This window comes from Bidens hawaiensis, unplaced genomic scaffold (genome assembly GCF_021521415.1).
Source record: "Bidens hawaiensis isolate Kalapana, Puna unplaced genomic scaffold, B.hawaiensis_p1.1 tig00011632_1, whole genome shotgun sequence".
NCBI classification, from domain to species: domain Eukaryota; kingdom Viridiplantae; phylum Streptophyta; class Magnoliopsida; order Asterales; family Asteraceae; genus Bidens; species Bidens hawaiensis.
The window spans coordinates 28,068-41,325 of NW_027491910.1; the positions used below are offsets into that span (position 1 = coordinate 28,068).

The window sequence follows — 13,258 nt, forward strand, 5'->3', positions numbered from 1 at the left end:
ATAAAAGCCCTAATCATGGATTCATTTTAAGTCACTTATCTAATTTTCTTCTTTTGGTTTTCTATTTAATAAAATATTATAGTTTTTAAATGTATTTGAAGAGGTAGGTCCCAGCAGAGCCCAGTTGGACCCGCAAGACTCACCTTAAACAGGGACGTCTGCGCAGAGACCAACTGGATCCGCAGGACCAACCATGCTCAGAGACGTGACGTCCTTACGCGCAGTACGCAAGCTGGTCCCGCAGGAAATGCCTCCCAATGGTGAAGGACTCCGCCTGTCCCCGCAGCCTCGGATACAAGCCATTAGGGAAGGCCACCCGCGCAGCATGGCTACACGCACAAGGCACTTAGCTCTCGATCAGTGTCACCTGAAGGAATGAGCAAAGCCGGGAGCAATCCCGCACAGAGGCGGGAGGGGGAATACTCCCGCCCAAATAAGCCAGTCTGTATACTGAAGGATCTTTTACTGTACCTGACGAGGTATGGGCGAAAGATCTGATCAGAGATACGACAGCTCACTGATACAGTATGGCGAGCAGCATGCTCCTGTACTGTATCACTATTAGCCGCTGCCTACTCACCAACTACTGTCATACCACGTGCGTAGCCGGCAGTTGGTGGAAAGGGAATAGTATACAGCAGGCCTGGTCACTATCAGCCGCTGCCTACCCACCAACTACCAGCAGGGCACGTGCGTAGGCTACTGTTGATGAACAGGAACACTGTTGCAGCCGACCATACCTCCTTGGAAACCTACCTTCGGCTATAAATACCCCAAATGGTATGATCATCTCAACACATTATTACATTATCATATCTTATCATTATATCATACCTGATATCTGCTCTAGCAATCTCTTAATATACATTTATATTTAAAGAGCAATCTAGCCTGATTCTCACGCCGGAGGGTGGTCACAAGGAGGAACCCCCCCCTTCTCAGTGACGAGCTCACGGTGTCTGTTTTGCAGGTTATCAGAAGAACCATCTTCTCAGGGTCTAACCCCTTGTGGGAAACATCTATCTAACCCCCAGGTTATCCGTAATCTGCCCGGGGTCCGGTTAGTGTTTCTTCAGTATTTTTACTAGGGTATAAATGCTAGGCCTTTCATGTTAATATGTATAATTGATCTCTCTTTGACTAATATGCACACTAATTCGTATATTTTCTTTCTATCAATTTATCTTTAACCTAATCCCCAAGAAAAGACTCGCAACTGATCAAAAGAAGATTGTACACTTATATGTTTTTGTTTATATCATACGTGGTTTCATTTAGAATGAACAAGTAACTAAGATGGTTGTGATTTGCATGTAATTGTATATTCAATTCCATGGAATACGTCAAAGACGAGGTAGAATTTTCGCTCACTATGTGTTTTCTATGTTTTTTTTTAAATAAATTTACTATAACTTAGTAATTGGGTGGATGAACCGATTTGATGTTCCTATGACTGATAAATTCTCAAATGAGGTACACATCAATGATCAAAGAAGTAAAATGTTAATCATCTATACGTTGCCTTTGCAAATATGCAAACTACCAGTTGCAAATGATTGTACCAAAATACACTAGGTGGCATAGAAGAAAGTTTGTGCTAAAAAAAAGCCTCGGATGGTTCTCTAAAAATTATAACATATTGCATTATGTGTTAAATGATGGTGGCATTACAAGATGATAATAAAAGCCTGCCTTGAATTATAACATAGGGGTTGGTATATAATCCCCGCAAAATCAAATTCAATGGGAGCATGGAACATGACAACTAAAACTGAATCGGTCTTGGGCAAACCACAAAGTAATCTTGATTACCTAATGTAACACATGGGCAACTCTGTTATGACAACATTATAATATTTTCTATGGATGTTTGGCTGATAACCCCGTCACGCATGGAAGTGTAATTCAATTGATTTGGCATGTAAATATATAATTCACTAAGAGTTCCTAGCTCAATGAACCACCACGTGTTGTAACACCTTAGACGAATTTCACATTGTCCGTAAACATGAGAGGTGTTAGGTTTACAAGGAAGTTTCCACTAGTACGTGTGGATGAGCTTCTTGTGAAGAAAACAAACAATCGAGGTGGTACAAGAGGTCGGATGCTACATATGTAACTATGTAAGCATATTTTATTTTTCTACACATATGTGAACATTATATTTTATTACATATAAGTGTGTGAACATCTATATTTTATATGTATAGAGTTGTTCTCTAGCCGAGTCAGGGTCAACTCGAGCTCGACTTGAGTGTTAAAACTAAAAATTGTGTTCTCTTATGAAATCGTTCCACCGTCGATTATAAGTAAAGATCGCTCATCAAAGTGAGCATAATAACGAGTAATTTAATTAAAAAGTTATAACTAAAAAGTTATAATTAAAAATAGTTTCAAAAAAAGAAAAAAAAAATTCAAGTACAATCCCATTAGAAACATAGGCATGCAGATTTTCGTATATTTCATACGACTTTTTGACTTCTTGAGTCCTTGATATCCACATACTAGAAATAATGGTTCACCGATTTACCCTTAGAAAAAACGTAGGAAAAATAATTCTTGTGAATTGATTTGATATTTTCCTATATTTATTTGATTGCTTAAAGGCCTCATGATTTGCACATGACGATTGGTTGGAGGTAGGGATGACCCAATGGTATCAAATATCGGTATTAATTCGGTACCAATTATTTTTTGGTTTCGGAATCGGTATGGTTTCAATATTTTATCGAATTTTTGCTTTGAGTACCGTACTATACCGAACCAGTACTGTACCAATAAATTCGATACATGTATCGATACCCATTTTTCTTAAAATTTGATACCGCTCTCATCACTAGCTAGCTAAAGGTGGCTTAGAACTATGAAGCCATGAGGTAAAAAAAAAAGAATGTTAATAATGCTGCAGTTAATTACTTAATTCCCATTTTACCATTTAGCACGTCACCATTCTTTTCTCTTTTCCTCTCTTACGGAAACTCGTATAGATACATATGAGGTTTTGGATGTCTTTCCGGTGGTCTCTTCCTCTTTTTCCTACCCTTGGTGTTCCACTTATATAGGATTTAGACGAGAAAAGACATGTCTATTAAAGAAGATCTCATATAAGTTAATTTTAAAGCCATTTATGATTCATGAAAATGAAAAATCAATGTTGTAGCTATCATTTTAGTTATTATATTAGTTACTTTATTGTAATTAAAAATTTGTTAATATTAAGGCTATAACGCTTTCTTATAGTTTCATAAAGTTCTAAATTCGAATTAATATAGATTTATAGAGTTCATAAAGTTTGCTTTTCATCTATCTTCATTAAATAAAGTCTTTGAATAAATTCGGATAACATTTCATTGAAATATGCCAATAAACTCATAGATGCAGTAATATGTTTGTAAACTCATAGATGCAATGACTATAACACAACGGTGCTGTTATCTTGTTAAAAAGTTAGAAAAACCTTATGATTTTTTACGTATTACTTCCAGCGATTTGTGTTTTCGTCTGAGCTTCGCTGGGTTAAATAATATATGGAAAGATTATGTCCAAAAATCTTTAAGGTAGATGTCTAAATGGGTTAACATATTTTAAAAAGTTTTACCTTATCCTATGCTCATAGATTGTATTAAATATCCAATAATAGAACTTAAACATAAAGATAAAAAATAGTTTTCATATAAATAATAGAATAGGCGCAGGTGATGGAATGAATAATGAATTGGACCACCTAATATCAAGTGTATTAAGGACACTAGATTCTTATTGAATGATCAAAAAGAAGGGAGCTTTTGACTGGCAGAGGACTACAACGTTAAACTAAATATATAAAAAACTAATTTTACATGGATAGAATGACAAATAAACTTTGTTCCATTAAACTAATGAATTTATAATTGTTAAATGATAACTTTATTTTGTTTACTTTCTGAAGCAAAATATTTTACTCACCTAGTCACCTGGTACTCTACTACCATTGAAAAACTAACATTTGTAGAAATAGTGATATGGTTTAGAAGGAAAAAAAAAACTTAGTTAATATAAAGTGAAAGACAAAAATGCAATATTAAGTTATTTTTCTACTTTGAAACATATTTATTTTATAATTTTCCGTGCATTTGTTTCTTGCTTGATATGAATTCCGTCTTCATCCTAGGAAGCCTCGATTGTAAGGTAATAGTTTAGGAAGCTTCAATTAACATGTTTGAACACAAATTTAATTGTGTATTAAACCCGTCGATCTTTTTAAGACACGAAGCTTGCTAAGCTCAAACCCAAACTTGTTTAACGACGCGCCAAGCTTTTTAAGACACGAAGCTTGTTAAGCCTCGTTTACAACAATACTAATATTGTCATATCTAGCTCGTCCAGTCCAATAAATGGATTATGTTCAGGTTGATCTTTTTAGTTACACAAGTTGAGTTTGAGTTGACATATTAAGCTCGTTTAGTTAAGTAGATCGAGTGACCTCACATTTAGATAATGATAAACGCTCGTGCTCTTATTGCATAATTTAAGTTTGTATTGGTTAGAATCGTTTTCTTTCCTTTTCTTTTTTTAACAACTAACTATAAAAATCAAGTTCGGGTTGAAAAATCAACCCACCAAATAAACCATGTCAACCCTACATGTAGAGACCCTATTTAAGATACAATGATGGGCAAAAAATTTTTAAATAAATATATTTTTCATCTTTTAGAAAATGTGTAGTTAAGGTTTTTACAAGATTACAAGTATTTTATTAAGAAACGGTATTTAAATATTTAATAGAAACATATACAACTTAAATCTAATGGAACTTTAAATATTCCGTTATATTTGACGCATGTCTTTTTATTATAAACAAAAAAAAAATCAAATTTATAGGTGAAGTGTTGCCTTTTTATTTAATTTATGTACTCTTTTAGAAGATTAACCTAATAAAGTGTGTGTGTATATATATATATATAATAACAAAAGACTATAAACCATTAGTACTCACTCACTCAGTCGTAGCTATCAATTACCTTGGTGTTCTCAGGTCATGTATCTTAATTTAAAACAGAAATTAAAGAACGATAATAATAACTAAAATCCCTTTTAATCAAGTATTTTATACCATGTGTTTAATTTCTTAATTGATGGTAATTAATATATTATAAAGCAAGTTAAAAGTTTTAAAAAGTAAAATTATTGTTAATTAAATCACGAGGCGTACGCAATAAAATTTAATACATGCACATTGATCCAGTTAATATATGATATGTTATGTTGAAAAAATCAACTAAAGGTATATAACATATCAAAGTAATCTATCCACTATAATGATTATACGATATATCACATGCTTATAGAAACATGAACATAAAATAAAACGAGAAAAATACTTTTTTTTTTCAAATCATGCATTTCTTGAGTTTACAATTTGGCATGTTGTGAATTAAAATAGCAAGGCACAAAAAGGAGTTTGCCCGAAACTCACGCATATTATTTTAACAAAATTTCCATCTTTATTGCTATTTATAAATACTTTTATTCATTGTATTCTTGTTATCTACTTTCTTATTTTTATTTAGCAACCAGTACTCGGATCCTAATCCACCTAATATGTTTACTGTGTGGTTTGAATCCTCGACCTACAAGAAAGGAAACACCTATTACACACCCAGATATCAATAAGCCAAATGCCCTTTAATTACCCTTTAATCACATTGCATAATGCATAGTATTCAAGTGAAACATGGCATGATAAAATCTTGTGTATTGGATAAACCTTTATTTGTGTTCTAACATCATTCAAACCAAATAGTTACAAATACCGTATGTTAATACACATATGTATGTAATGAAAAATACATTTACACCGATTAAGTCATATTGGTGTGATGCACGTACTATTTGAAGTAGCTTGTCATGTTTTTTGAAACGGTTTTTTATGTAACTGTTTTAAAATAAAATTTAAACTGATCTTGTCGTGAATTTTTGTAGCAGCGGACTAGTGGTAACTTTATTATAATCATTGTATCTCTTGGTATGTCAAAAATACGTCATCTTTAACACAAACTTCTTCAAGTTAGAACGACTTTATATTTACACATTTGTCAATTGCGTATTTCACTTCTTGCCATTCCATCGCTCTCATATCATCCTTCTACTCAGCATAGTGATATTTACTATATCTTTTTTGAGTATCTTACATACTTATTATTTTTTTCATTTGCATACTTATCCTGCTCTTCATCACAATACGTCTTTCTTCTATGTTTCATTATTGGCGGGAGGGGTAGTTTTAAATCCTAGTCTCAGTTATTCCTTGTGCCCATTATCTATCAATCTTCAATAAAATGACGGATGTATACACTTAGGCTACTTATCTATTTTAATGATCATAGTTGATAATTTTATGGACAGAAAGCGTTATTCACGCAATTAATCAATATAATCAATCAAAGTTGTAAATTTATAACAAAAATGTTTATGTTCACATTTTGTTTTTTGTTTTATCTATTTTTAATTTAAATAAAAAATGGATAATCCAATATGAGGCATAAAATTCTATTTCTAATTATGTTTGCCATCATTATTATTCAAAGTTCAATGGAGTTGTTCAAGATTGACTATTAATCATCACCGAAAAAGCAATTGGTTTCAGTTAAAACAAAAACACGTTATTTATCATTTATGCATGGGCTCCCTCCCTACCGCTTTTTCCGTATTTTGGGACAAATTGATAGATTATATTGATTCTCTTTGCATTTTGATTTTGGATTTGGATTATTAAATCTATCACACCTCTCATTTATATTTTCATTTCTCATCCATATGTAATAGTTTTCATAAACTATTTCAAGTTTTATACATAGTAACACAAACCATTAATACTCCACACTTACAAAGGAAACACAAAGAATGAGATAAGTCGCGAAATGAAATTAGACTGTTAATGAGGTAGGTTTTAACGGAATATGCATTGTATCAGTTTTTTGTTTTAGGTTTATTGATTTCAAAAGTAAAGCTCGGGGAATAAATAACGGGACTTTTTTTTCCCTATCAACCATTACAATAAGGTTTTGATTCATTTGGGCTTCAGTTAGTACATGGGCATCATCAAATTATAATTGCTTGATGTTGGGAGAAACTAATTTTCTGTAAAAATAATATTTTACATATTAATCAAGGGCCTAAAAGCGATATGTGAGACGCTAACTTCAAGTGAAGCAGATAGTCATTAACAAAGGTGTGAACTAATGAAATAAAGATAACTGAAATGAAAAGTACGAGCCAAATGCCACAATGTATGTAAATGCAGAATACTATAAGACAAGGATGACACACATGCAAGTCTAGTAGACTCAAAATACTACAAACGTTACAAGCATCACATGGTTTATTCACGTACTGTTTCAAACAATTGAGGAAAAAAAAAATGGAAAGATCGTAAAACATAGTGATAGTCCTACTGTCAAATCCACTAAACTGTTCAACTGAGTCCAAACTGAGGCCCAACAGATTTGTGATGTTCACCGTTCACTAACATAAGAGAAGGCCTGTTTGTGAAATTGAAAAAGGCCTAAAATCCGACGTGGCTTTTCAATCATTTCCCAATTAAATAGAGGAGTGACGCGCTTTGCATAAGTTTCATTTAAGAAATGAAAGGAAAGAAAGAGATGGAAAGAAGAGGAAGCTTGTGTTTTTGAGTTTCATTTAAAGAAAAAAAAGGAAAGAAAAATAGGGGTTTTGTAGTGTAAATTATTTCTTTTCATTTAGGAATTGAATGGAAGGAAAAAAAAAAGAAAAGAAATAAAAAGAAAGAAATAAATGAAAAGGTTTTCCTTTCCTTTCTTACGTTAAATGAACTTGGAAACATAACGTGAAGGTAATTGAGATAAAATAGGGAAAAAGTCAAAAGAAGATAAAATGAAATTGTTCTAAACCAATTTGGAGAGAAATGAAAATCCCAAATTGTTCTAAACCAATTATTAAAAACACAATATAAATTGACCTAGAGGTGGGTTCATCGGTAGAGTGTCGCCGCTATGTGTATGGTCATTATAATCATTAGGTAATTTATAAGATAACAAATTTATTAAAATCAAAAGGATCCAATTACAATAGAGAAGTGGGTAAAGGGCAACAAGCTGCGCCGTCACCCCTTTTTGAATAGCAAACCCGATCCTACTGAAAACAATGTTATAGTTCTTGGGCGTCGATAAGTTACATAGATCAAAATAATAAACAATTATACCTTATTATTGTATTAGCTTGGTAATTGTTGATTTAGCTAATAAAGGATTTCCCTTTTGGTGTATTTAAGAGAGACTAATCAACATCAAAAAGGACACATGAAACACGCATACATAAAATATAATTCGTAACCCTCTTCTCTCTCATATTCAGTTCTCTCTCAAGAACCCTAATCCACATCCTTAACAATACAATCCTAAAGGGGAATTCGATCAAGATGACAATCTTGTCTGGAAGTTTCTCATCTGCTATTGCTACTCTCTCTGCTATAATAGGTACGCACATCTAATTAGGTTTATCATATTAATCATGTTTTTTATTATACCGTGAGGAATTGATCAACATGTGGTATAAAGAACGAAGTTGTTTAATCGGTTCTTCATGGTTTTCCATTAAATCTGGATTTAAACCGGAAGACATGAATCTAAAGTCTTGATAAACCCTAATTTCGATTTTTATTATGCTTATACTTATTTAAATCGGTTCTCAGATAAAGTGTTTAAAAACAATACAACCGATTTTCACGTTAAAACCTTTTAACAATTATGTTTTCGGTGATGTTCTTCGTGTTCTTCATGGTTTTCTAAACATCATGTACACACATCCAATTAGGTTTTCTAAACAATTATGTCTGCCGTTGCTACCCTCTCTTGTAACAGGTTCGCACATCCAATTAGGTTTATCATAATTAATTATGTTTTCTATTATAACCTTGAGGACTTGATCAACACTAACAAGTTCAGATGGCTGGTTAAGTTGTCTAGCGGTGGTTGAATGTTTGACGGGTTCGACGGGTTCCCAGAAAGAACGCCCCATTCCCCTTAAATACACGTATGATTATGTTTGTTTAACATTTGACTATCTTATTTATATACACGTATAGTTATTTCAAAAGTGTTATATTTAATATTATATTTGTTATCTAGGATAAAAAAATTATTATTTTATTACGTACGCGAGTCTACTCAATTATATATGTGTGAAGCTAGAGTTCATTTATATAATGGGCTCCGGTTTAGGATTAGGCTCAAGCTTGTATGAAGTGTTAGCTTACCGATCTCGAACAACTTAGGGTTAGCATATGTATACACCGTTATAGGCTAAGCTTGCGGTATGGATCGAAGTCCTTTTTTCTTTTGAATCCTCTTAAAATCTGAATTTGAAACAAATCATATACAACTTTAACTTCCTTGTACCTTTATCAACTTTTGTTATTTAACAAACTAAATAGCCTTTCAAGATTAATAATCTTTTGGAGATAAATGAAAAGAGAAGATAAACAAACAAGCCAGTTTTTTGAACATAAAACTTATCCTAGTGTATTTTCTTAAAACGTAGTTTTTGTTAGCTTCATAAAGAAAAACTGAATAGTTAAATAAAACTCCTATACTATCTTTAAAAAAATGATAAACTAATGTGTTTCGTGATTCATACACGAAAGTTCTTGGACCACTCCTTTCGCTAGTTTTTTTTAAAACGTTTGTATACGTCATCACTTTTTCTTTGCAACAATATTTTAATGCAAACTTGACCTGTAAATTGAAATTCACTTTTCAAAAGGAGATTAAACCATGTAACAAACTTCTTTATTTATATCACAAACCACAATGATTTCAATTAATCATATTAACTATAATCATAACAATATTTCAATCTCCTAGACTTCTCTCAAATACTTGGAATCTATTATATACCTTATAAATCAAGAGTTTGTATTAAAGGTTGATGACAAGCTGATCCCAAAATCAAATACTCGTATTTGGATCATGTGGATATAGGATAACTTCAAATGGGCATAACTTGAGCTAGGAGTGAAGTCATGGACCCATAACTTTTAAGAAAAAGTTAAATTATATGATCTAGTTGTCATCCTACACAGAAAGTGTAGGCAATTTGGCCAACTATCAGTCCGAATTCATTGATCTAGGGGGTGTTTAGGATTTCATATTTTACCTTTAGATTTTATGAGTGTATAAGTGATAAGTTATAACTTTGTAACTTAAAACTTATGACTTTTAATAAGTCATAAGAAGGTAAAGTAAGGAATCCCAAACAGCCCCTATAGCTCTGATTTCACCAATCAAGATTTTTCTTCCATATTGCCAATCTTAATACTTTCCTTTCTAAACTTAAAAACACGTAAATCTTTCGTTAGTATAATTTATACGTCTATTCATGGTTTTGATTTCAAGAATATCTAGCCAAGTTGTAATTTCAAAACATTGGCATACTCACATACGTACAAATCTAGAAAATCCTATAGAGGGGGCACATATTGTAATGTTTTTTCATTCGGTTTTTATCAAAGTTCATTGAGACTATCTCTCAGTTTGTTGTTTATGTTTTCGCTCTACCTCAAAGGTAAACGGGAATTCATTGAATTCTTATTATAAAGTCATAAATTTTTTTTTTCAAAAAAATATGAGTATGACCTTTTAGTTATAATAATTGATCATAAAGTAAACTTATAATGAACCCCATTCAATAAGTCCCAGCTTTGTCGATACTACTTTTAGGTATTGCCTTCATTATCTTTCCTTTATAACACAAGCCATATTCCACAAAATACTTAAAAATACTACCATCTAACTCTTTCTTCCACATAAAGAAGATGTCTCATGATAAAGATCACATGCCCATGCCCAAGGACAATAATAACACCACGGATGGCATGGTCATGCACATGGCTTTCTTCTGGAGCAAAGATGTGGTCATGTTATTCAAAGACTGGCCAAACGGGGAACTAGGTATGTACATACTAGCTTTAGCCGTTGTCTTTTTTCTAGCCGTTATGGTCGAGCTCCTCTCGGTTTTCCTGGCGGTCAAGCCAGAAAGTAATCCTATTATTGGCGGGTTGATTCAGGCTTTGTTTTATGGACTCCGGATGGCTCTTGTTTATCTCCTTATGTTGTGTGTCATGTCATACAACGTTGGTGTTTTTGTTTTCGTGGTGATTGGACATGCTATCGGGTGCTTTCTAGTAAAGTATCGGGTGATTTCTAAAGCGGCTTCCAAGCCTCAAGCAGATCTTGTATAACGGTTTTCATGTGTCAGTTTATTTGGTTTCTGGTCAAAATTCAGTGTAAGGTTGAATTGTTAGATAAACTAAGATGCAACATGTAGTATTATATGATTACTAGAGGCATGAATAAAAATCAGAGACCATAGCTGAAATATTCATTTCGGTCAACATAACCAATATTCTAGGGTTCAGTGTAACTAAATAACAAAGACCAACAACATGGCCGAATTAAAAAGGTATGTAGTGAGTTTATTAATCATTTTTTCACCTTTTCACAATTCTACCACATTTCCACTTATTCACATTACCGGCCCCACATCTTTCTTCATCATTTAAAAAGAACTTGGCACCAAGTTCTTGAAATTGAGTTTTAGATGATGAGTTGTTTTGCTTCTATACTTCCATAAAGTTCTCCAACTTCACCTTTTTAGTTTTACATTTTCAACAGTTTCAATTTTGTTGATATTTCAGTGCCATGCAGTTAGACACAAATTATGCTATTAACTTCATTGGTTTCGATCTCTTCACCTTTTGTTTCCTTGATTTCTTGGCCCCCCACCATGCTAATATCTTTTGTCACCTTCAACATTATGGTTTAGAGTTTCTTTATTCTTGTTGTCAACCTCTATATCTTGATGTAACACATTATCATTGTTAGTAGATTAATCGATTGTAACATTAGAATCATCATCAATATATACATACCTCTCATCGCCTAAGAAGCCGGAATAAGGCATGGACCTCTGTATGTTGACAAGATGCTGATAGTTTTGACTACTACCATCACCTCCTTTGCTCACAATGATGTTGAATAGCAACACAGTAACAACCTTCATTATTTTTGTGGATGTTTCTGCTATCTACAATCATGTTATGTAGTTTTTCAACGATTATGCTGATTTCGTCGGCCTTAATAGAGAGATCCGGCAACACAAGCGGTAAGCCATAAACCATCAACTTCACGATCTCCACCATAAGAATGAGGATGCTGATTTACTCTAACGCAACGTGCCGTAATGATACTGACAAGCTCTGATACCACCTAACGCGGAATAGAAGTGATAAACACTACATATGTTCTAGCAAACGTTAAACCCAAATGAGAGTAAGTTTGTTATGATATCAAAAGTTTTTTTTTTCTCGCATTACAAACGAGTCTATTTACAGGCTACACTCAAAACCGAATCATTAAGTTTGGTCAAAATAATCTATATACTAACTAGACTTATATGAAACAAAAAGACCTTGGCCTAGATATTAATTTCGGATACCATAACCAACATCAAGTCTGAACTAAAATAAATAATAAAACCTTTATTATTTAAAAAAAAAGAATTACTATTATTATTTTTGAGAGTTATGGTTCGTTTTTCCACTCTTGTTCCGGATTCCCATTGGCCCATAATCAGTTGCTCATTTAAATTAACTATCCTTTGTCACAATATATCTAATGCATGTACAAAGTTCTAAACTTGGAATGGCTTGCTGGCCAGTTGGGAGAATGGAAAAAAGTGATTCTCGTTAGAGAAGCACCAGTGGAAGGAGCTGCTCAAAGGTTTGCTGTTCCGGCATTCGTCAAGGTTTGCTTGCAAAACTAGTAAGATTAAGATAGCCAATCGAACAACATGATCGAACACTAGAATGATTGCAATGATTGAGAAATCTATTAATGTACTTTACATACATTTTTTGCCTTTTTTTTTTTCCGTGAATGATCAATTCCGCATCTAATATTAATGAAAATTAGTGATTACATCGAAACATAAGTCAAGCGGGCAACAAGTTGCATCGTTACCCATTTTTAAATTGTAAAACCCAATCTAAAGTAGGCCACAAGCTTTTTGCCTACCTTTCGAATTGCAACAAGCTGTGCTGCTATCTCTTTTGAATTACATCAAAACATAATTTTGCCTTTTATTTTGATATAAAAAAATTGTTTATTAAATAAATGTATAAAAGTTTTAACTGATTACATAATAAGGGAAAAGTTAAAATACAAAGGGAGATAAAATGAGAAGT

General features: G+C 32.8%; 1 pseudogene; it reads left to right on the forward strand.

Moving 5' to 3' along the window:
• Window positions 1-10,828: 10,828 nt before the first annotated feature.
• On the forward strand, window positions 10,829-11,254 carry LOC143538471 (copper transporter 6 pseudogene; annotated as a pseudogene).
• Window positions 11,255-13,258: the final 2,004 nt, after the last annotated feature.